Source organism: Ranitomeya variabilis, chromosome 3, assembly GCF_051348905.1.
Source record: "Ranitomeya variabilis isolate aRanVar5 chromosome 3, aRanVar5.hap1, whole genome shotgun sequence".
In the NCBI taxonomy this organism is placed as follows: domain Eukaryota; kingdom Metazoa; phylum Chordata; class Amphibia; order Anura; family Dendrobatidae; genus Ranitomeya; species Ranitomeya variabilis.
The window spans coordinates 233,312,725-233,334,067 of NC_135234.1; the positions used below are offsets into that span (position 1 = coordinate 233,312,725).

General features: G+C 45.3%; 1 long non-coding RNA gene across 1 annotated transcript in view; it reads right to left on the bottom strand.

Annotated features, from left to right (window-relative positions):
- Positions 1-403: 403 nt before the first annotated feature.
- The window catches only part of LOC143815721 (uncharacterized), a 101,416-nt gene continuing 80,476 nt past the window's right edge, over positions 404-21,343 (bottom strand). Inside the window, exon 3 of the long non-coding RNA XR_013223788.1 lies at positions 404-487. This is a non-coding gene — a long non-coding RNA (uncharacterized LOC143815721). The remainder of the gene's footprint in view (positions 488-21,343) is intronic.

The window sequence follows — 21,343 nt, forward strand, 5'->3', positions numbered from 1 at the left end:
CCCTCCAACAGGTCATGTATTCAGGATTTCCTTAGTATTGCACAGGTGATTGAATGCTTGCCTGTCCAGGTGATGCAATTATCAACTGGGCAATACTAAAGAAATCCTGAAAACATGGCCTGTTAGCGGGCCTTGAGGACTGGAGTTGGGGAACACTGTTTTACAGGATAATTACCAAAATTGTTATATGAGGTGTGTCTTTAAAATATTTCTCACACAATACAAGGGTAAAACACATTCTTTTTCATTTTTAAGGATATTTCTCAGGCCAAAGCACTACTCAATGATGATGGAAAATAAGAAAATGTGTACTTATAAAACATAAACTTACCCAGCAAAGAGCATTGTTCATTTCATGAGGTCACACTATGATAATGGTTCATGTTCTTTATCCATGAAATGTCTTTTTCCATCTTCCAGAGCATCTGGTTGTGTTGAAGCAGACGATTTTATCTCAGCTTTTATATCCAAGCACTTACTATAAAACCTAAGAGAAGTATGAAGGGAGTCGTAAAGTCACAGAGAGCAGATACACTGCAGTTTTGAACTTTTGTGTTTTTTAAATGACCATTAATGTGTTATTGACATTTCTGCCAGTAAAAGCCTTATTGACCATCCACGTAAACATTCCATGATGGAAATAAGTTATGTGGCATGTGGGCAATTTTACAGCTAACGGAGAAGGTGGTCATATGACCACATGAATGCGATTTGTGTACTTGTGGCCACATTCCAACATCTATGTAAATCACATACATGCAGTCACGCACTTGGAGAATCCTCACAATGCACAGTGCATGTGATATGAGGATTCGCAAGTCTGCAGTTACATAGAGTGACTTCAGACTTGTACCCTAAGGCACACATGCGAGAAATGCGGCTGAGTCTCGCATGTTAATACCTGGCATTGCTGCCGTCACTCAGGAGCGTACGGTTGCATGTATTGCTATGCGGCCGCACGCTCCGCCCCAGAGTGACGGCGGCAATGCCGGGTATTGATATGCGAGACTCGGCTGTATTTCTCGCATGTATGATCCCAGCCTAAGGCTGGAATACCCCTTTAATGACAGTTCTAATTTAGTACTGGCGGTCTAAATAAAGCTTCATTAACACATATTTAAACACATAGGCATATCTTGCCTTATGCAGGCGTGTACTATGGAGGACAGAGAATAAACTTCAATCCAATATTGCAGCCAGCGTGCAGCCAGCGGGTAACAAAAACCCCGCCCCTATGGCTGAAAATAGTTCCCTCCAAATTCAGGTGACAGAGTCCCTTTAAGGATGTAGCTATACTTAAGACCATACCTAAACACTTCAAGATACATCACAATTTGAATGCTTCCCTTCTGAAGGTGACAGGAATAGACATGATTGAACCAAAAGAAAGGGGAGGAGGGATCAGTATACCCCTGGCTAGATTGGAAACAAAGTGGATATGGATGTTGGACACTGTTTCCCCTAATGGGCTTAATGAAAATTTAAGCTTTATTCCTTTTTTATGAGTTTTTCTCTTTTTAGCTATACCATCTTTTTAGATTCAGTTTTAGGTAATTTTATATTGTGAGGTGTATATGTTGTGCTTTTATTTATTTGCATAATTTTATCTGTTATTTTAATTATTATTCTTCTATTTACAATATAGCTAGTGATGTTGTTACTTACCATTGATGGGTGTGGAGTTTGACGCCGGGGAACCTGGAGATCGTGTCTGGGCGTGAGGGCTGAGGATGAGCCCTGGTTGTTCTGAGATTGGACCGTTTTCTTTGGGGCCCAGCTGTGGTCTTGTTGGACACATGTGCAGCGCCCCAGAGTCCTGGTCGTTGCAGTACTGATGCTCCGCCGCTAAGGGGGGCTATGGTACGTCTGATTGCACTGAAGGGGTTCACCTGGCCAGGTATCACAGACACCAATACACTTCACAGTCTGGCCTCCAGGGGGAGCTAAGGGTACTATGTATTAGGCCACTCCTCGCAATCTGGTAAAACTGGGGGTTGGATAGAAAGTTAAGAAGAAGCTGACTGGGAATCGAACAGGCAACATCCTGTGGCAGAGGGTGTTGCGGGGAGAGACTCAGGGGGGTCCCTGTCAGGGGTGGGATCCTGACAGAGGCCTAGCGAACAGAGAGAACGTTACGGGACCGCGCCTGCACGAGATAGCGGCGGTGCCCTAAGAAAGGACAAGAAGCGAGGTCTATTGTGCTGAGTGAGAAACGAGATCAACGCAACAAGGAGAAATACCAGTAGGAGTCGTGCTGTAAGACGAGGCAACATCTTACTGAGGTGCGTAGCCGGTGGCCGGAACGCCGAGGAAGTACTAGGCTCCAAGCAGTACTTCAAACCTACGGCAGGACATTCAGCTATAGGCGGGCTGTCTCACACAAATCACCTACGAAGACACAGGGGGCAACAACAGGAGAAGGGCGACACTAGGGTCCAGGAAGAGCTCCGAGCCTACCCGTCATACGGGTGCGTCCTAGCCATATCATCTGGGGGACGAAGAAGAACATCAGAATCGAGTTGTGAGGGAACTTCAGAAACAGACACAACAGTTGTGGGGACTATCCCGTAAGCACAGCAGGGGAGGACCACAACACACAAGCGCTAGAAGGTAGGCACAGATTTCCACCTGCAAAGGGAACTCTGGAAGTGCCATCGGACCGGCCGGACTTGCGCAGCCCGGTTAACCGTATTCCGGACTGAGGATCCTGAAGCCTTCAATAAAGAGGTAAAGAGACTGCAACCTGGTGCCCTCATTATTTATTGCGACCTGCACCGCACCATTACCTCACCCCCCCACCAACACCTTCATTGTACGCCCCTCAGCAGGGTCACGGACCGGGTCTAGCCACCGTGACAACCCCAGAGCAGAGACTCAGAGGCCCGGTACCGGGTACCCCTCGGCCCTGCGGCAGTGGGGGCGCTACAACTTGGCGTCACGAACAGGATCTACTTAAGCCTGAAGAATCAGGTCATGTGTGCCTTGGAACTGTGAATTATTGTGCTTGGACTGTGACTTATTGCAAAGACTGTGGACTGCCACTTCCCGCCAAAAGTTCCCGCCAAAACCGCCGCCATTGCAGCGCTAAGGAGAGCGCAGGAGAAGAAGAGGGGCGTGAAGTGGGCGTAAACAAGCTGAAGAGCGCGAAAGACAATGGCCGCCCAGTCTAAGTATTTCTGTCCCTTGAGGACGTGTCCGTCAGCAGCCGAGATCCGCCTCCTAATCCTTAATGGAGGGCGGAGGCAAAGAAAGCGAAACCGCCCACGGAGGAGAGAGCGGGAAAAGGACCAGGAAGAAGAAGTCAGTGACATGGAGGACGCCATGGCCAGCCGCCCGGAGCCGGAGCGTGGGGTCAGAGCCGAGGACTCCCCCAGCTACCCGGAGAGGCACCGCAGCCAGACCTTCACAGTTGACGCTGACCTCCTGCAGACCGGAGCGGACGAGCTGATCCACCAACTCCTGCAGACGCAGCTGAGCACTGAGGCCAGGTGGAAGAAGACCATCATCGGGAGCCTCGCCAGACGTCTGTCGGCAGCCTCGTCTGGTCCGGAACAAGAAGGAAGTTACAGCGCTCCAAAGCCAGAAAGCCAGGCCCTGCCGGAAAGCGAGATGCTGCGAGCAGAGATGACAACGTCGCAGCACAAGGCCCCGCAACCAGCGTTCCAGACCCCAGCGGAGGCAGAGCAGACCGGCACCGGAGGGACCGCATCTGAAGCAGGTATGAAGAACGACCCTGCCCCGCCAGCAGAGGACCTGCTGATAGGACCCGTCGCGGCACCCCCTCTCCCAGGGACCTATAGACTCCGGCGCCTTACACCTTGGGATCGGGCCACGGGTATGGAGCACTTCTTAAAGGCCCCGATCTCGCCGATCACCTTGCCGAGCGAGGTCTATGCGGAGCTACGGCCGCCAGAGCGAGACTAAACCTCGATACCATGGATATGTAAATAGTTAACTGTTTGTTTCCCTGCTTTTTGCTGCTTTAAACACGATCAGGTTAACTCTTAAAGGGATCCCTTTGTTTACCTGGGATCCCTTCTTCTGCTTTTTGTTTTTGTTTCCTGTTTTATCATTGTTGAAAGAACTGCTGGATCATGAACACTGCATGATTACAAACTCCTTGTAAATAGTTTGCACCTTCTTAAAGGTGCCCTCTACTGGTTTTATAAAAGAAAGGACTCTTTGTGAAGAAACTGTTCCTGGAAGCATTACTGGAGTCCTTGCTGCACACGGGCTTGCAGCTTGAGAAGTTGCACTACCTCATAGAGACTTAGTCCCCTCTTAAAGGGAACGTTCATCCATAACACTTAAAGTATAATGATGCCTTAAGAGAAATAGTGATAATCCTTACATGTAAAGTTATATGTAGTCAGACAGTTGATAGTAAGAAATGTTTAATGATGTTGCTAGAAGAATGAGGACAGGAAGTGAACCCAGATGGGGTTAATCGGTGAGTCCTCCCAGGAGCCATACAGAGATGGCTCGGTGATCCTGAACTGAGAGATGGAAGATAAGTTCTATACTGTGTATAGTAGCAGAAAGGCAGAAGGCCCGGGCGGAAAGGGGCGGTCCTGTAACAGAACGAGAGGCAGTAGGCCTGGGGCAGATAGACAGGCGGTCCTGCAGATGTAAAGGTGGAAAATGAAGAAAAAGTTGATTAGCCTTATAATGTTTTATAAGAAGGTCTTTAGTGGATTCAGCGTGTACGTCCTTAAAGGCAACGTTAAATTATTGTTCAAAAATTTGCACTTAGTAGAATACCCGGTTGGGTAAGAAAAAGTTATTTATAGTATGTTATTTAAAATATTTAACCAGGTTTGTAACGTTCAAGTGTCCTCACCTCCCATAAAGGGAAGCTCTGTTCAAACTTACTTATTGTTATTGCATTTCCAAAATTGTATGTCTTTTTGCTGACATGTATTGTTTTTTTCTTCCCAGTCCAGGAGTACTGGATTTAACCGGGGGGGGAGTGCAGCGCCCCAGAGTCCTGGTCGTTGCAGTACTGATGCTCCGCCGCTAAGGGGGGCTATGGTACGTCTGATGGCACTGAAGGGGTTCACCTGACCAGGTATCACAGACACCAATACACTTCACAGTCTGGCCTCCAGGGGGAGCTAAGGGTACTATGTATTAGGCCACTCCTCACAATCTGGTAAAACTGGGGGTTGGATAGAAAGTTAAGAAGAAGCTGACTGGGAATCGAACAGGCAACATCCTGTGGCAGAGGGTGTTGCGGGGAGAGACTCAGGGGGGTCCCTGTCAGGGGTGGGATCCTGACAGAGGCCTAGCGAACAGAGAGAACGTTACGGGACCGTGCCTGCACGAGATAGCGGCGGTGCCCTAAGAAAGGACAAGAAGCGAGGTCTATTGTGCTGAGTGAGAAACGCAACAAGGAGAAATACCAGTAGGAGTCGTGCTGTAAGACGAGGCAACATCTTACTGAGGCGCGTAGCCGGTGGCCGGAACGCCGAGGAAGTACTAGGCTCCAAGCAGTACTTCAAACCTACGGCAGGACAGTTAGCTATAGGCGGGCTGTCTCACACAAATCAACTACGAACACACAGGGGGCAACAACAGGAGAAGGGCGACACTAGGGTCCAGGAAGAGCTCCGAGCCTACCCGTCATACGGGTGCGTCCTAGCCATATCATCTGGGGGACGAAGAAGAACATCAGAATCGAGTTGTGAGGGAACTTCAGAAACAGACACAACAGTTGTGGGGACTATCCCGTAAGCACAGCAGGGGAGGACCACAACACACAAGCGCTAGAAGGTAGGCACAGATTTCCACCTGCAAAGGGAACTCTGGAGGTGCCATCGGACAGGCCGGACTTGCGCAGCCCGGTTAACCGTATTCCGGACTGAGGATCATGAAGCCTTCAGTAAAGAGGTAAAGAGACTGCAACCTGGTGTCTTCGTTATTTATTGCGACCTGCACCGCACCATTACCTCACCCCCCCACCAACACCTTCATTGTACGCCCCTCAGCAGGGTCACGGACCGGGTCTAGCCACCGTGACAACCCCAGAGCAGAGACTCAGAGGCCCGGTACCGGGTACCCCTCGGCCCTGCGGCAGTGGGGGCGCTACACATGGAAACTAGGAATATAATGATGTGGACTATTATGTAACTTGTACAATGCTGTGATGCACTTTATATTTGATATATGTACTTAGTTGTTATTCACTGTACAATATTGCACTTTATATACATGATATGGATGCTGTTTATTTACTATATAAAATTCCTTTAGTATATTTTTTATATGATTATTTTTCTGTTACTCTTTTATATATGTTCACTAATTAATTATTTAATTTTAATTTTTATTATTAATTACCAGGTTGTATTACTATTTATTTATTATTACATTATTATTATTATTTTTTTTATGTCCTTTTAAGTACTATTTCACAGTATATTATACACTTCTCTATTTTGGTCCGCCTTATAGGGAGCCCTTAATATGTGAACAGATACATTTGTTGCCATGCCATGTTGGTAGTGGCGTCTCTGCAACCTTGGATTGTTTAGTATATCTGATTAATTGGCGCTATAACTCCTCACATACTTCCTCATCAACACATATGTATTATATCCATTATATGTGGGGTACATATTATACTCCTCCAGCTTTACTTATTTATTTATATATTTTTTTCTATAGTAGCTCTTATATCGCACATACCGTACCTTTGATAGTGCGCATGCGCATCTGATGCCCTGTCGTCTGGGCCGTGGCGTCATTGTGGTCTTAGTAATGCCGGGGACTAGGGTTGAGCGACTTTTACTTTTTTAGGATCGAGTCGGGTTTCGCGAAACCCGACTTTGTCAAAAGTCGAGTCGAGTGAAATCGGCCGATTATCACGCAAAGTCGGGGATCGACCGAAACCCGAAACCCAATGTAAGTCAATGGGGGAGCAAAGTCGGCAGTGAGTGGAGGACAGGAAAACACCTACAGTGCCCATTTTAATGTCAAAACATCAATTCGTGTCACTTAAGCTTGTGAATCTTAATTTACCTTACAATAATAGTTAGACATTGAAAATTGGGGATCATTTGGCTAAAGTTGTGGGGGGGTAGAGCTGGCTCAAGTTTTTCGTGGGCCCAGGAAACGCGGACTACGTCACGACGGTGGAGCTGGGAGAGGTCAGTATTTCAACTTTGCAAGTGCTGTGATCCTGAGCAAGCAGGGGGGCCCACTCGTTCGCATTGGCACTGGCACAGGGCCCCTCAAAGTACGGCGTTGTGTTTGACGGCGGGGGCGCCTCCCACCGGCAGAGACACTTTTGCGTACTATGAGGGGCCCTGTGACAGTGATGTCGCCAACGAGTATGCCCTCCCCACCTGATGAAGGAACCTGCACTTTCATATGCGCCTTCCTCTTTGTCCCGGTGTAAGGTGGTATAGTATGCAGGAAGGGGAACCTAACTTTCTGCAGGGTCAGATTCTGGCTGTGTAGAGTGCAAGGGGAATGCAGTGGTCTGGGTCAATGTACCAGCAGACTCATGTAGCAGTGGCTGGGCAATGGGCAGGATGAGGAGGAAACACAGATATAGGCCCAAATAATAAAGTGGGCTAAATGCAGTTCAAAATTGGTAACAGGACTAACCAGGCGGCATTGCTTTGTTCAGTGGAGGACAACTGTAATGAGTGGCAGACAGTTAGTAGGCCCACCCAAACTAGTAGCCCAAATGCAGTTTAAAATTCTAAGTACAGGCCGAAAGCCTGAAGATTGAAGCTCAGGAGAAAAGCACAGGAGAACACCAAGGAGCGGCAGACACCGTTAGTAGGGCCCAACCAAACTAGTAGCCCAAATGCAGTTTAAAATTCTAAATACAGGCCGAAAGCCTGAAGATTGAAGCTCAGCTTTAATCGGTGGAGGAGAACACCAAGGAGCGGCAGACACCGTTAATAGGGCCCAACCAAACTAGTAGCCCTAATGCAGTTTAAAATTCTAAATACAGGCCGAAAGCCTAAAGATTGAAGCTCAGGAAAAAAGCACAGGAGAACACCAAGGAGCGGAAGACACCGTTACTAGGGCCCAACCAAAGTAGTAGGCCAAATGCAGTTTAAAATTTCCTATAGGCCGAAAGCCTGAAGATTGAAGCTCAGCTTTGTTCAGTGGAGGAGAACACCAAGGAGCAGCAGACACCGTTACTAGGGCTCAACCAAACAAGTAGGCCAAATGCAGTTAAATATCTGACATCAGATGAAAACTGACGCTCAGCTTTGTTGAGTGGAGGACAACTGTAATGGGAGGCAGACACAGTTAGTAGGCATAAATAAGAAAGTAGGCAAAATGCAGTTCAAAATTGGTTAGTGGAGTACACAGGCGACATAGCTTTGTTCAGCGGAGGACAACTGTAATAAGTGGCTCAGACAGACAGAGTAGGCCTACAATTAAAAAGGGTGGCTAATTGCAGTTCAAAATTTGGAATAGGAGTACACAGTCGGCATAGCGTGGTTCAGCGGAGGAGGACAAGTGTAATTAGTGGCTCTGACACACTTAGTAGGCGTAAAATAAAAAATAAGGCTATATACACAATTGGTAAGAGGAGTACACGGGCGGCCTTGCTGGGTTCAGCGGTGGAGGACAACTGTTGTGAGAGCCTGACACACTTACTAGGACAAAATAAATAAGTAGGCTAAATGCTGTTCTAGATTGGTAAGAGGAGTACACAGGCGGCCTACCTTGTTTCAGGGGGGGGACAGTTGTAATGTGTGGCGAAGACAGACAGACAGACAGACAGACAGACAGACAGAGGCCTAACCTAAAAAAAGGTGTCTAAATGCAGTTCAAAACTGCTAGCAGGACTAACCTGGCGGCCTAGCTTGTTTCGGGGGTGGGGGGGGGACAGTTGTAATGTATGGCGCAGACAGACAGACAGACAGACAGACAGACAGAGGCCTAACCTAAAAAAAGGTGTCTAAATGCAGTTCAAAAACTGCTAGCAGGACTAACCTGGCGGCCTAGCTTGTTTCAGGGGGGGACTGTTGTAATGTGTGGCGCCGACATACAGACAGACAGACAGAGGCCTAAGATAAAAAACGGTGGCTTCATGCAGTTCTAAACTGCTAGCAGGACTAACCTGGCGGCCTAGCTTGTTTCAGCGTGGGAGGACAACTGTTATGAGAGGCTGACACAGTTACTAGGCACAAATAAGTAAGTTGGCTACATGCAGTTCACAATTGGTAACAGGAGTACAGAGGTGGCATAGCTTTGTTCAGCGGAGGTCAACTGTTAGAAGTGGCTGACACAGTTAGTAGGCCAAAATACTAAAGTGGGCTAAATGTCAGCCAAGTAATTGGTCATAAATAAACTGGTGACATAGCGAGCTACAGGGGTGGGGTCCTCTGCAGAGTTGCAGACAGGGGTAGTTGGCGCAAAGTATTAAGGGGTCTAAATGGAGGCCAGGGCCCCTGTATATTTTTACTATCATCTATCATTGCAACAAATTTGTTGTGGCAGTGCCATTTAAGGATTTAACAGCACAGACTACACAGTGGTGGGGCAGGGAGAGGAAAGTTTTGCAAGTGGTAGAGCACAGTTCGAGCTGGGGGGAACACTCTCTCGTGGGCGGCGGTACTGGCCCAGGGCCCCTCATATTACGACGGTGTGTCTGACGTTGGTTGTGCACCAACACCGTCAGAGACACTTCATTGTACTATGAGGGACCCTGTGCCAGTGCCATGGCCCAAGAGTGGGCACACCCACCTGTCCAGGCAAACAGCACTCGCACGGGTGCTTGCGCCACGTTGTGACCACGGCCCTGTGGGGGGAGTCAGCCCATTTAGGGAGGTATACAAATGGCCTATGGTGGTCATTCCGCACCTGCAAATGGTGGAATTGGAGCAGTCAGTAAGAGGAGGCCAAAAACAAGAAATTTTTCTGGCAAGCTACGTGTCAGCAGGGGAAGGTGGGGCAAAATAATTCAAAATCCATGATGGGTTCATTTTAATGAAGGTTAGATCATCAACATTTTGGGGAGCCAGACATGTCCTTTTTTCGGTCAGTATTGAACCAGCAGCACTGAAGACTCTTTCTGAGAGCACACTAGCAGCTGGGCAAGCGAGCTCCTGTAATGCATATTCTGCCAATTCGGGACAGGTGTCTAGTTTAGATGCCCAGTAATCACAGGGGAATGACCTGTGAGGGAGAACATCGATAATGGCGGAAAAATAGTTGGTAACCATACTGGACAAATGCTGTCTCCTGTCACTTTGAATCGATGCAGCAGTACCTGCCGTGTCTGCGGTCATTGCGAAATCACTCCACAACCTGGTGAGAAATCCACTCTGTCCAATGCCACTTCGGCTTTGTGCACCTCTAGCACCTCTGCCATGTTGCCCCCTACATCTCGTGTGAGAACCATCAGCGCCGCTGTGTGCTGGGAATGCCTGAACCAAACGGTCTACAAGAGTTGCTTGGTTGGTAGCCAATATTTGCTCAAGGTTCTCATGTGGCATGATATTTTGTAATTTGCCTTTGTATCGTGGATCCAGGAGGCAGGCCAACCAGTAATTATCATCGGTCATCATTTTGATAATGCAGGGGTCCCGTTTTAGGATACGCAAGGCATACTCTGCCATGTGGGCCAAAGTTCCATGTGTCAATTCACTGCTTGTGCTGGGTTGAGGAGCACTTTCTGGAAAATCTACCTCACTTGTGGCCCGCAAAAACCCTGTACCTGACCTTGCAATGCCACCAGTTTCTATTGCCCCCTGAGAAGCATTCTCCTCCCATAAATATTCAGCCCCATCATTCTCCTCCTCCTGCTCCTCCTCTTCATCCACCACCTCATCCCAGAGACTTCCCTGACCAGACAATGGCTGACTGTCATCAAGGCTTCCCTCCTCCTAGGTCGCAGACGCCTGCTCCTTGATGTGCGTCAAACTTTGCATCAGCAGACGCATTAGTGGGATGCTTGTGCTTATGATGGCGTCGTCCGCACTGACCAGCCGTGTGCATTCCTCAAAACACTGAAGGACTTGACAGAGGTCTTGGAGCTTCGACCACTGCACACCCGACAACTCCATGTCTGCCATCCAACTGCCTGCCCGTGTATGTGTATCCTCCCACAAATACATGACAGCACACCTCTGCTCGCACAGCCTCTGAAGCATGTGCAGTGTAGAGTTCCACCTTGTTGCAACATCTATTATTAGGCGGTGCTGGGGAAGATTCAGCGATCGCTGATGGTGAAGCATACGGCTGGAGTGTACGGACGACCGGTGGATGTGCGAGCAAAGTCTGCGCACCTTCAGGAGCAGGGCTGGTAAATCAGGGTAATTCTTGAGGAAGCACTGCACCACAAGGTTCAAGGTGTGAGCCAGGCAAGGTATGTGTTTAATTTCGGAAAGGGCTATGGCAGCCATAAAATTCCTTCCGTTATCACTGACTACCTTGCCTGCCTCAAGATGTACACTGCCCAGCCATGACTGAGTTTCTTGCTGCAAGTACTCGGCCAGTACTTCCGCGGTGTGTCTATTGTCACCCAAACACTTTATTTGCAGCACAGCCTGCTGACGCTTACCACAAGCTGTTCCATAATGGGACACCACGGGTGCAACACTGGCAGCAGCGGATGGAGTGTTCGTGCGACTGAGCTCTGTGGACGAGCTTTCGCTTCTGGAGGAGGAGGAGGTGCAAACGCCTACAGCCAACTGTTTCCTAGACCGTGGGCTAGGCAGAACTGTGCCACTATGGCTGTCCCCTGTGGACCCTGCATCCACCACATTAACCCAGTGTGCCGTGATGGACACGTAACGTCCCTGGCCATGCCTACTCGTCCATGCATCAGTTGTTAGGTGCGCCTTTCTACTGACCGATTGCCTCAGTGCATGGACAATGCGTTCTTTGACATGTTGGTGGAGTGCTGGGATGGCTTTTCTCGCAAAGAAGTGTCGACTGGGTAGGTCATAGCATGGTACTGCGCAGGCCATCAGGGCTTTGAAAGCTTCGCTTTCAACCAACCGGTAAGGCATCATCTCAAACGAGATTAGTCGAGCAATGTAGCCGTTCAAACCCTGTGTAGGCGGATGAGAGGAAGAGTACTTTCTTTTCCTATCTAGAGTCTCTTGTAGGCTGAGCTGGACTGGAGAGCTGCATATGGTGGAACTAGCCAGGAAGGGGGGGGTGGACATGGCAGATTGAGAGAGGCTTGGTGATGGTATTCTTGATGTGGGCCTACCTACAGTGTTTCCAGCCAAGAACCTTGTGATTTCCAGACCCTGACTGCTTTGGCCTTGCGACAATACCTCCACATTTGTTACTGGTGGTGCCATTTGTTACTGGGCTTCCAGTGAGGGAAGCAAAGTTGCGTTGCTGACTAACTTCAATATGAGGAGGTGCATCAACGGTACGGGAAGTTTGGTAGTTAGTCCATGCTTCCAAGTGCCTGCTGGTTAGATGTCTACACATGCACGTTGTATTTAAACTTTGTAGATTCTTCCCTCTGCTAAAGGTCTTGGAACATTTCTTACATATTACTTTGGACTGATCATTCGGATCTTGGTTAACAAATTGCCACACTGCACTCGTCCTACTATGGAATACCTTTACAGGCTTTGCACGCCGTGCTACTATCACCGGATTGCAACGCTGTCCTACACCTGTTGTGGTTTTTGACACACGTTTTGGGCATGATGCAGGCCTGCCAGATGACAGCTTTTGCGATGTAGATGGATGCAGCAGATCGTCCTCCTCTGCTTCTGAGCTACAGGCAGCGGCACCCTCTTCCCCCAATGGCTGCCAATCAGGGTCAACAACTGGGTCATCTATCACCTCCTCTTCTATGTCCTGTGCACCTTCCTCTGTGTCATCGTGTAAGCCGGTGCTATAGCGTTCGGGACGGGGCACCATAGTCTCATCAGGGTCAGATTCTGGCTCAGTACACTGCGAGGGCAATGTTGTGATCTGAGTCAATAGAACAGCATAATGATCTAGCTGTGGCTGTGCATCTGTGCACTCCATGTCCAATTCATCTTGTAATGGGCATGGCCTGTTAACAATTTCCCTTTCTAACCCAGGCACGGTATGTGTAAAGAGCTCCATGGAGTAACCTGTTGTGTCACCTGACACATCCTTCACTGTTGTACTGGGTGAAGGACACAAGGAAGCGACTTGTACCTGACCCGGAGCATCCACTGACGACGCGCTGCTTTTAAATTTTGCACTTTCCGAAGAGGAGGCGAAAGAGTTAGAGGCAGAGGCAGCAAAGAAAGCCAAAACTTTTTCCTGCTGCTCCGGCTTTAAAAGCGGTTTTCCTACTCCCAGAAAAGGAAGCGTTCGAGGCCTTGTGTAGCCAGACGATGACGCTGGCTCAACAACTCGAGACTTAGGTGCTATATTGCTTTTCCCACGACCACCTGATGCTCCACGACCACCACCACTACCAACATTACCAGCTGGCAATGACCGCCCATGGCCACGACCTCTTCCACCAGACTTCCTCATTCTTGGAAAACTGTAACCAAACTAACAACCATTATATGGTACTGTAAAACCAGGTAGAAGGTGTACGTAAACTTGTTGCGAATTAAAATCTCCCTTTATAGGTGTGGGAGACTGCTGGGAAAATCAGGCCCACTGTATTACACTACACAGTTTGAGTGGCAGAAAGTGGCTGGCAGATATGCCACAAACAGGACTGATGCAGATGCACTCAGTGGCAATATAAATCTCCCTTTTTTATGTGTGGGAGAATGCAGAAAAAATCAGGCCCACTGTATTACACTACACTGTTTGAGTGGAAGAAAGTGGCTGGCAGATATTCCACAAACAGGACTGACACAGATGCACTCAGTGGCAATAGAAATTTCCCTTTATAGGTGTGGGAGACTGCTGGGAAAATCAGGCCCACTGTATTAAACTACACAGTTTCAGTGTCAGAAAGTGGCTGACAGATATGCCACAAACAGGACTGACGCAGATGCACTCAGTGGCAATAGAAATTTCCCTTTATAGGTGTGGGAGACTGCTGGGAAAATCAGGCCCACTGTATTAAACTACACAGTTTCAGTGTCAGAAAGTGGCTGACAGATATGCCACAAACAGGACTGATGCAGATGCACTCAGTGGCAATATAAATCTCCCTTTTTTATGTGTGGGAGAATGCAGAAAAAATCAGGCCCACTGTATTACACTACACAGTTTGAGTGGCAGAAAGTGGCTAGCAGATATATAAAAAAAAGGGACTGTGCTACAATAACAATCTCCCTACAATGATCTCAGGACAAGTATGGTAGCCAGCAGTATAAAGGACTGCTGCACACAAAAGTGTGGCCAAATAAACAAGAGAACTGTGCAGAAAGGAAAGAGCAACAGGATTTTTGCTTTTAAAAAAGCAGTTGGTTTGCACAGCGGCGTACACACAGCAACACAGCTATCAGGGAACCTTATAAGCTAAAAAAAGAAAGAAAGAGCCAGCTCACCATTTCCGAAGGAGCGCGTAACTTGATCCTGACGAGATGCGAAATAGTAGAAAAACACAGCATGTTCCAGCTCCAAATTAGTAAAATGAAAAACTTTAATGAAAATGTTAAAAGCAGAATGAACAAAAGCTCCGTACAGACAACGCCATGACCCTAGTGAGTGAAGCAACGCGTTTCGACTATATCATGGTCTTTGTCAAAGCTCAACTACCATTATTCCAATTGAAATAAATGGAATCTACCTGCCAATCCGGCAGCTCAAAGAAGGTCACATGTTCGAAGGTTCTGTTATCCATAAAAACACTTGAACAATTAATATATTGCTAAATACAAAAACAAATAAATACAAAAATACATAAAAGTTAATAACATGAATACATAATATATATACATCAAAGTCATATTTTGCTCAATAGTGGAACATGATTTCATTCCTTTTGTTTAGCCCGTCGGGAAACCTAGTCTCCAGGTTGAAAATCCAGTATGCTTCGCAAGTAGGCAAAGCTCTGCCGATATCGCCGCCGCGAGGAGGTTTATTTATCCTTTCTATACCGGTAATTGTTAAAGAGTTAATGTTACGCGCATGTTGTTCAATAAAATGTTTAGCCACAGAAGAGATATTACGATTGTTATTTCTAGTATTGGAAATGTCATACAAATGTTCAGTGATACGAGTCTTTAATTTTCTAATAGTGCATCCTATATACGATTTCTGGCAAAGACCGCAATCAATTTTATAGACTACGTATCGGGTATTACAATTAATGAATTCATGAATATTGAAAAAATTAGTATTATTATGATTGTGAAAAATTTTAGTTGTAACCATTCGTTTACAGGTGGTGCAGTTAACTGTACCACACTTATAGCTGCCTTTACAGTCTAACCAGGTCCCCGATCTATTATTGTTTTTGGAAATAAACATGCTAGGGGATAATATATTGCCCAATGTTGGTGCTCGCCTTGCCACAATATTACAGCCCCCATCCAGTATTTTGGCTAGAATGGGATGTTCATATAAATTGGGTATTGATTTATTAATAATAGCTTTAATAGCATAAAATTGAGGGCTGTACTGCAAGTATACAAATGGTTTATTGGAAAATCCTTTCGTTTGCCTATGCGACTTATGATGAGAGTGAGGTAAAATCAGATCACTTTGATTTTTATTTGAGACTATGTTGAATGCCCTATTCAGCATCCAATTTGGATACCCCCTTTCATGAAATTTATTACAGGATTTAATTAAATCATCTTTGAAATGGTCATTATTGTTACAATTGTGTGTAAGCCTAGTAAATTCACCTACTGGGATAGACTTTACAGTGTGCCTGGGATGGCTACTGTTAGCACGTAAAATTGTATTGCCAGAGATAAGTTTGGAATACGTTCTCGTAGAAATAAAATGGTCAGGAGTGCCAGTTAACTCCAAATCAAGAAAAGAAATAATGGATCTCTCGTGAACATAAGTAAATTTTATGTTATAATTGTTACTATTGATATAGTTAATGAACAATTGTATGGCAGATACATCGCCCTTCCATATGATTAATGTATCGTCGATATATCTGCCATACCAATGAATAAATGGAGAAAATTGATTAGTAGATGTAAAAAGAAAAGAAAATTCCTTATAAGCTACAGAGCTGATGCACAGAAATCTAGCCTCCACTGTCCCTGCAAAGAAAAGGTGGTGTTGGACAGTGGAAATCGCTACAGCACAAGCGGTTTGGGGGTTAATCTTCCCTCCCTAACGCTATCCCTTTTTCTGACGACACGGCAGCAACCTCTCCCTATGCTACGATCAGCAGAAGTAAGATGGCGGTCGGCGTGCACACCCCTTTATAGCCCCTGTGATGCCGCAGAAAGCAAGCCAATCACTGTAATGCCCTTCTCTAAGATGGTGGGGACTGAGACCTATGTCATCACGCTGCCCACACTCTGCGTGCACCTTCATTGGCTGAGAAATGGCGCTTAAAGCGTCATACGAAACGCGACTTTGGCGCGAAAATCGCCGACCGCATGGCTGATCCCACAGTGGGATCAGGTCGGGTTTCGCGAAACCCGACTTTGCAAAAATTCGGCGACTTTTGAAATTGTCCGATCCGTTTCGCTCAACCCTACCGGGGACTCATCCCGTGTGTCCGGTCACATGATGAATGTGTGGTCTTCACTTCCGGGTTCTTGGACGACGCACACGCCGTGCATATCGGAGGTCACAGGTATCGGCGTTCATTTCTAAATTACCTGCACATATATATAAACCCATGGATCTAACCTAAGACTACCCCCTGACGAAGGAATTTTTATTCTGAAACGCGCGTCGGGGTGCGCAGTATCCGGACCGGGCATATTGAAAGGTATAGTCTTATTCCCCCCGCTTCATAATCCTTTTATGCATCATGCACATGGCACTTTACTAGAATTTCTTTTACTTAATACACATTTTGTATATGAGCATAACTCAATATCTGGAGTTCCCTTTTCACTTTACCCACTAGTTTATATACTATTTTTTTGTACACACTTGCACTAGCTTAGTAGCCATTTGGCTATACACAACTTTGGAGTTTGTTACACATTTTTTTATGGTTTCACATATACATGTGTGTTTCATCTATTTGTGAATCTATGAGGCTATAAATGTGGTGGGATATGAGATAAATTATATATTAGCTATACCTTGCTATTGGATAGATCAATCCTTGATTTTATATATACTTTATATATGGTTATTAACTTTTTTGTTGTAATTTGGATACGTGCACAATTTTATTATATAATGTTCTATTGTCATTTATAATATGAGATGAAATAAAATATACTTTTATTACTTATTATTCTCTGCTTTTGGTTTTCTTGGTTGTATCCTATTCGGAGCTTGGTTTTTTACTTAAAGTTAACCAAGGACTTGCCCAAAAAAGACAAAATACATTTTCTCAGCCAAAAGGAACGAACAACCATGGATTGCTTGTTTGGTAGGTGGAAAGGCCTCCCAAATGTGCCTAAAGTACAACTCCACACCTATTTGCAGCCAGCCTCATTCAATCAAAATATGGTCTCAACACATGGTCTAAAATCACTTGTGTTCATACAAAAAATGCCAACTCTCCACACAGGAAATGGATAACACAGGTCAATAATTTCTAATACAGTTAAGATCAAAAGGAGTTAAAAAAATGGATACATCGATGGCACACAGACTGCGCACGAATGCTATCAGTGTGCTGAATGTGTTTTTAGGAACCTGCTGACTTGTGTTGCACTTTGTATCCATGCTACTGGAAAAAAATGGACATGTCTCCATGTTTTTTTGCATGAACACACAAACCTTGAAAAACACAGACATGTGAATAACAACATAGATTGTAATTGTTACATGTTCTATTCTTGAAAAATATGGATAGAACACGTACGTGCAACACGGATGTTAGAATAAGGCCTAAGGCAGGATAGCAAAACTGCTATAAACACAAAAAAAAGTTTTTGCAGTGTCATCTCTGCTGTACTGCCCATTCCCCCACACTGTCCGTCCAGATATGTGTCAGTATCACACTTTTGTTTGTTGCGTTCAGCTTGTACTCTCTCTGCAGGGTGTCTTTATAAATCTCACTCTGATGTAGTCCAGAAGAACCAGGTTTATCCTATGTGAGAAGGAACGACAGCCTGCTCTGATTTCACTGCAGAACAATTACAAGATGATTGAGCATAGCAGACATGTGGTTACTGACACACTCAGTAATCTGGAGAGCTGACAGAAGGGTTTGTAATATGACACAGCTAAACTCTGCTACTTCTCCCCCACACTGACTCATGCAGTAGGTTAGACCACAGGATCAGGGGTTGTATCATTATATCTCACAAACTTAGAAATCTGCTCTAAGCTATGGTGAGGGTGTGTACTGCTTTCCTTTGACTGTTGTTACCTGCCTGTGATTTGCCAGCAACATACGGGGAAAAGAAGTATACGTCCCCAGTAAAAACTGTCTGAAAACACCCATATGAATTAAAAAAAGTTAACTCATTAGATGGCAAATACTTTGACTGCGAATATCAAACAGCCACTGTTACATCCTGTGTCCAGTTGAACATGAAAGGTCCTCTTTAACAGTCGCATTTGCGTCTGCCACCTACAAAATGCATTTAAGCTTTGCCAACAGCAGATGCTAATAGACTGGATGTCAGTGTGAAACGGAGAGGGATAAAACACGGCAACACATAAGTAATCAGCAAACAAAAAGTGAAATATTAAAAAACAATAGTAGGACTGTAAATGAAGGGGGAAAATATATGAAATAAGTTCTGTATTATTAAATACAAAATAAGTATACATATTTGATTCCGCCCTATATGTTAAGCCACTAAACTATAAAACTAGCAAGTTAGCATGTAACTTAGCCCACCTGTTGAATTTTGTATTTAAATATATATATATATATATATATATATATATATATGTATGGTTTCATAGTCATGATGAGTCAGGTGTGTCCAAACTTTTGGTCTGTACTATATATACAGTACAGACCAAAAGTTTGGACACACTTTCTCATTTAAAGATTTTTCTGTATTTTCATGACTATGAAAATTGTAAATTCACACTGAAGGCATCGAAACTATGAATTAACACATGTGGAATTATATACTTAACAAAAAAGTGTGAAACAACTGAAAATATGGCTTACATTCTAGGTTCTTCAAAGTAGCCACCTTTTGCTTTGATGACTGCTTTGCAGACTCTTGGCATTCTCTTGATGAGCTTCAAGAGGTAGTCACCGGAAATTATTTTCACTTCACAGGTGTGCCCTGTCAGGTTAATAAGTGTGATTTCATGCCTTATAAATGGGGTTGGGACCATCAGTTGTGTTGAGCAGAAGTCTGGTGGATACACAGCTGATGGTCCTACTGAATAGACTGTTAGAATTTGTATTATGGCAAGAAAAAAGCAGCCAAGTAAAGAAAAAAAACGAGTGGCCATCATTACTTTAGGAAATGAAGGTCAGTCAGTCCAAACAATTGGGGAAACTTTGAAAGTGTCCCCAAGTGCAGTGGCAAAAACCATCAAGCGCTACAAAGAAACTGGCTCACATGAGGACCGCCCCAGGAAAGGAAGACCAAAAGTCACCTTTGCTTCTGAGGATAAGTTTACCTGAGTCACCAGCCTCAGAAATCGCAGGTTAACAGCAGCTCAGATTAGAGACCAGTTCAATGCCACACAGAGTTCTAGCAGCAGACACATCTCTACAACAACTGTTAAGAGGAGACTTTGTGCACCAGGCCTTCATGGTAAAATAGCTGCTAGGAAACCACCGCTAAGGACAGGCAACAAGCAGAAGAGACTTGTTTGGGCTAAAGAACACAAGGAATGGACATTAGACCAGTGGAAATCTGTGCTTTGGTCTGATGAGTCCAAATTTGAGATCTTTGGTTCCAACCACCGTGTCTTTGTGCGACGCAGAAAAGGTGAACGGATTGACTCTACATGCCTGGTTCCCACTGTCAAGCATGGAGGAGGAGGTGTGATGGTGTGGGGGTGCTTTGCTGGTGACACTGTTGGAGATTTATTCAAAATTGAAGGCATACTGAACCAGCATGGCTACCACAGCATTTTGCAGCGGCATGCTATTCCATCTGGTTTGCGTTTAGTTGGACCATCATTTATTTTTCAACAGGACAATGACCCCAAACACACCTCCAGGCTGTGTAAGGGCTATTTGACCAAGAAGGAGAGTGATGGGGTGCTACGCCAGATGACCTGGCCTCCAAAGTCACCAGACCTGAACCCAATCGAGTTGTTTTGGGGTGAGCTGGACTGCAGAATGAAGGCAACTGGGCCAACATGTGCTAAACATCTCTGGGAACTCCTTCAAGTTTGTTGGACGACCATTTCCGGTGACTACCACTTGAAGCTCATTAAGAGAATGCCAAGAGTGTGCAAAGCAGTCATCAAATCAAAAGGTGGCTACTTTGAAGAATATAAGACATATTTTCAGTTGTTTCACACTTTTTTGCTAAGTATATAATTCCACATGTGTTAATTCATAGATTTGATGCCTTCAGTGTGAATTTACAATTTTCATAGTCATAAAAATACAGAGAAATCTTTAAATGAGAAGGTGTGACCAAACTTTTGGCCTGTACTGTATATATATATATATATTTATATATATATATATATATATATATATATATATATATATATATATATATATTTTTATATATATATATATATATATATATATATATATATATATATATATATATATATATATATATATATATACTAGATGGTGGCCCGATTCTAACGCATCGGGTATTCTAGAATATGCATGTCCATGTAGTATATTGCACAGCCCACGTAGTATATTGCCCAGCCACGTAGTATATTGCCCAGCCACGTAGTATATTGCCCAGTCACGTAGTATATTGCCCAGCGACGTAGTATATTGTCCAGCCACGTAGTATATTGCCCAGTTACGTAGTATATTGCCCAGCGACGTAGTATATTGCCCAGCCACGTAGTATATTGCCCAGTTACGTAGTATATTGCCCAGCGACGTAGTATATTGCCCAGCCACGTAGTATATTGCCCAGTTACGTAGTATATTGCCCAGTGACGTAGTATACAGCACAGAGCCACGTAGTATATTGCTCAGCGACGTAGTATATTGCCTAGCCACGTAGTATATTGCCCAGTTACGTAGTATATTGCCCAACGACGTAGTATATTGCCCAGCCACGTAGTATATTGCCCAGTCACGTAGTATACAGCACAGAGCCACGTAGTATATTGCCCAGCCACGTAGTATATTTGCCAGTCACATATACTCACCTTCCGAGGGCCCCTTGTAGTCCTGTCGGTCCCAGGGTTGGTATGAGCGCAGGACGTGTGATGACGTCACGGTCGC